Raw genomic sequence first — 4938 nt, forward strand, 5'->3', positions numbered from 1 at the left:
CACTCTGTAGCTTAGACAGATTTTGAATTTATCTAGAAAAACAACACCACCATATAACATGGTATCTACCAAATATGCGCAGACATTTTTCTGGTCATTATTCTCAGGTGCAGCAATTTACACTCTATCAGGTATTTCCAGCAACCAGTAACACACATACACTCAGAAAAGCCAGCAGTGTGGCTTGGTCACAGCTCCTGCTTTTGCCTGATGACTTTGATGGCCTTAGCAGCAAACAAACAAAACAAGCAAATGCCAAATTAGGAATCAAGGAATGATTGATCTGTATTTCAATTGGGAAAAAATAGCGGTAGTTACAAAAAACTTGAAGCGAGATGGGGGGGGGGGCAAAGAGAAAGAGGGAAAGAATGAGGACCTTGAGGCTTGGGGGCAGCCAGCCACGGCAAGCCCCCAATGGATCCTGCTAAGCTAACGCAAGTGAAAATTGTCATTCTAGTAGAAGCAGAACCTTACGCAGCAGCAAGCAGCAAATGTAAGCTCTCAGAGGGTTCCGATGTGGAAGAGAGCAAAAGCACAGAGCTTGGCATAGAAGACAAATTAGTGCCTGTTCACTTAATCCAGTAGCAATGTTCTTTCCCCAACCAATGTGCACTGATGTGTTAAGGTTTCGCAGAAAGTTACTTGCGAGTTTATCATTGTGGTGGCCACACCATGGGGAAGGTGTCAAGGCCAGAAGACAACCCTGTCGAGTCAGCTCTTTTCTTTTCTTTTTTAAAAAAGATTTATTTATTTATTATATGTAAGTACACTGTAGCTGTCTTCAGACACTCCAGAAGAGGGCATCAGATTTTGTTACGGATGGATGTGAGCCACCATGCGGTTGCTGGGATTTGAACTCAGGACCTTCAGAAGAGCAGTCGGTGCTCTTAACCACTGAGCCATCACACCAGCCCGTCAGTTCTTTTCTTCCAAGCCTTTCTCTGGGTTCTGGGGTTGAACTCAGGTTGTGCTGAGGCACTGTCACCTACTGTGTCATCCTTTTGCTCCCCAAAACTTTTCACTTTTTTAAAGGCAGGGTCTCTTTACATAGTCCTGATTGTCCTGGAACTCACTATAAAGACTAGGCTGGCCTGGAACTCACAGAGATCTGTAGAGATAAGATTTTTGCAACCTACTTTTAATAAGGGGTCAACCTGTCCTCTTGCCCACCATCCAGCAGAAGCAGTGGAAAAGAAAAGTCAGCAGGCAGACACCAGGCACAAACCAGCAGCTGTAGTTCAATCCTGAAGGAACCACCAGGCTCACCAACTGGCCTGTGGCGAGGCCAGGGAATCTGCAAGCTGCTGCAGGAACCTCACAAGAGGTTCTTCTTCAGCGGGTTTCTCTCAATGGAGGCATGACCACAAGTTGAACTTAACAACGCTATGTAAGGTGAACAAAAATACATGCACGTCATTAGCGAAGAATAGCAAGGGGGAGGAAACCAAACCAATGCTTAGTGCTCGCCTCCCACTGTGTGTGAGATCACAGTTATACTCCTTCATTACATAACTTACTTTTATTTATTTATTTATTTATTTTGGTTTTTCGAGACAGGGTTTCTCTGTGTAGTCCTGGCTGTCCTGGAACTCACTCTGTAGACCAGGCTGGCCTCGAACTCAGAAATCCGCCTGCCTCTGCCTCCCAAGTGCTGGGATTAAAGGCGTGCACCACCACGTCCAGCTCATATCTTACTTTTATAGAAAAGTAAATGGGAGCTGGGATGGAGCTTAGAGGTAGGATGGCTGATTAACCCTAGTGTGGTTGTTCTCCAGCACAGCATAAAGGTTAGAGGAGATAGCTTGTTGGTAGGGAGCTTGTACTACACACATGACAATGCTGCGGGTTTCATCCTAAGGACTGGGAAAGAAAATTGTCCCACATGCTTGTGTAGTCAGCATTCAGGAGGCCCTGGCAGAAGGGTCATGAGTTTGGAGCTGGTCTGGCTTTCCTTGTGAGAAGCTGTCTCAAGGAGAAGAGGAGGAGAGAAAATTAAATGCCCCACAGGCTGTGGTAGCAGGAAACACATACTTTAATCTCACAACTGAGATCAACCTGGGTGTCTTAGTTACTTTCCTATTGTGGTAGAACACTGACCAAGCCAACTTAGAAAGTGTTTTATTAGGCTTACGTGTTCAGAGGGTTGGAATCCGAGGGTGGCTGAGCTCAGGCTTGGCAACAAGACCAGCTGAGAGCCCTTGCCTTGATCCACAAGCAGGAGGCAAAGAGCATCCTGGGAATGGTGGGAGTCTTCTGAAACCCCAAGTCTGCCTTAGTGACACCTCCTCCTCACGGACACAGTTCTTCCCCAGTAAAATGCCCGCTCTTTAGTGACACACTGCCTCCCCAGTGATAGATCTTCTTCCCAATAGCACACCACCTCCAACTAGACCACAACTCCTTCCCATTGACCCGCCTTCTCCAGCAAGGCCACCCCCCCCCCCCCCCCCCCAGTGATACCTCTCTGTTAGCAAGGTCACACATCCTAAAACAGATCTTTCTCATTTAAGCCTTCAAGTCACATGGTGTGACTAGAAGAACAAGTTCCAGGCCAGGCTGGACAAGTTACTGAGACTTTCCAATTCATAGGGGTTCTTTTGTTTTGCTTTGTTTTTTCTTTCTTTCCTTTGGAGATGGGGGGGTCTTTGCTGTGTTACTTAGGCTGGTTTAAAATTCTTGGGCTCAGGAAACGCTCCTACATTAGCCTCTTTGGTGCATCTCATGTTTTCATTCTACAGCTTGTGTTTGCTGGTGGTAAAATTTTCACTTACGAAGTGGAAAGGTGAGTGTTGTCTTCCTTCCTCCTACTTTACCTTCCCAGTGCAGCAGTGGGGCTCAGGGTTTAAAGCATGGGAGCCCAGCACTTTCCCGCTGATGAGCCTGAGCCACACCCATCCTCTCTGGAGTCTTCTGTGCAATCTCCTGTCAGTAGGTAGGGTGCAGAAACTCTACTCAGCGGTGAAGGACTGACTATAGAGAAGCGGTATCTGAGTGTGATGGCGTACAATTTTAAAGCCCCGCACTCCCGCACTCAGGAGGCAGAGGCAGCAGGATCTCTGTGAGTTGGAGGCCAGCCTGGTCTATATGGTTCTAGGTTACTTGGAGCTACACACTAAGCCCTGTCTGAGAGAGAGAGAGAGAGAGAGAGAGAGAGAGAGAGAGAGAAAATGGCCCTTAGTTCTCAATAAGCTTTTATCATGCACAACAGATAGGATAGGGACTACAGACTGTGGGAAACAAGGGAGTATAGTGCTTTTTGTTTCCAAAACCTAAATTCTGGTATTTGAGCTTCATTTTTAGTTAGTATGTATGTATCTATGTATCTATCTATGTGTTTTTTTTAGACAGAGTTTCTCTGTGTAGCCCTGGCAGCCTGGAGTACTGAGATTAAAGGCCTGCACCACCAGACTGGCTTTTTTCCCTGCATGTGTGCATCTTGGTGGTGTTAGGTGCGTGTTCATATAGGTGCCCTCAGGCCAGAAGTGTCAGAGCCACAGAGTTTAGTTACAGGCAGTTGTGAGATGCCTGATGCGGGTGCTGGGAATTGAACTCCCATCCTTTGCAATACCAAATGCTTTTAACTACCGAGTCAAATCTATAAACTTCATTTTGTTTAAAAGGGAAGCAGGCCGGGCAGAGGTGGCGCACGCCTTTAATCCCAGCACTCGGGAGGCAGAGGCAGGCGATTTCTGAGTTCGAGGCCAGCCTGGTCTACAAAGTGAGTTCCAGGACAGCCAGGGCTACACAGAGAAACCCTGTCTCGAAAAACAACAACAAACAACAACAAAAGGGAAGCAGGTACTTGGCTCCAGCTGTTCCTTTATCCAATAATGCAAACTAATTCAGACTCTTGAACTTTAAAAAAAAAACACATTTATTTAATGTATATGAGTGCTCTATCTGCGTGCACATCTACCAGAAGAGGGCATCAGATTCCAGTATAGATGGTTGTCAGCCATCATGAGGTTGCTGGGAATAAATTCAGGACTTCCAAAAGAGCAGCCAGTGCTCCTAACGTCTGAGCCATCTCTCCAGCCTGACTTTAGAATTTTTGAAGATACATTAGAAGTCTAACTTTATATGCTAATTTTGCTGTGCTCATGTTAAATGCACATAACTGGATTTTGATTAGTCTATAAATGTTACAGAAGTTCTCAACCTGGGCTCTGGACTTGAGTTTAAATTCTGGCTCTATCATTTATCTGTTGTGTATAGCTGAGTGTAAAAAAATATCAACTGTGAGTTTTCCTTTCTGTATCACACACGATAAAAATGTGTGTCCTGGAGAAGGACTTAAAATCTTTTACATTTCTTCCTTTTTGTCAGACTTTTATGCAAATGTTTCATTCCTTCCCACCCTGTCAAACCTTTGTCTGCACAGAGGCCCACTACTCTATTCTAGGGATTTGATGGCCTGGGACAGTGACTGCTTTGCCCTCCTCCATTTCCGGTGCACCAATTCTTTTCAGACTAGCCAGCTGAATAAGATTGTGAGGCCAGGCCCCAACCAATGGGAAAAAGACACAGTCACTGCCTGAGGTAGAATACAAACTAAAAATCTTTCTTTGTGTGTTCACTCTCTCAAGCCCATCTTCTTTTGTTGTTGTTGTTGGTGGTGGTGGTGGTGGTGGGATGTTTTTTGGTTTTGTTTTGTTTTTGTTTTTTCCCGAGATAGGGTTTCTCTGTATATCCCTCAATGTCCTGGAATTCACTCTGTAGACCAGGCAGGACTACTCAAACTCAGAAATCTTCCTGCCTCTGCCTCACAAGTGCTGGCCATAAAGGTGTGCCACCTGGCTATTACAGGCTTCTTAGGATCAAATGAGAGGCTGAACGCATTTGGTATTCCAGGTGGGACTGAGATGTAAACTCCTTGCAGAGTGCTTTGCCTCCCATCAATGATATCTGGTTTGATTCCCAGCAGGGCAAAACCAAACA

This window comes from Mus musculus, chromosome 7 (genome assembly GCF_000001635.26).
Source record: "Mus musculus strain C57BL/6J chromosome 7, GRCm38.p6 C57BL/6J".
Classification (NCBI taxonomy): Eukaryota; Metazoa; Chordata; class Mammalia; order Rodentia; family Muridae; genus Mus; species Mus musculus.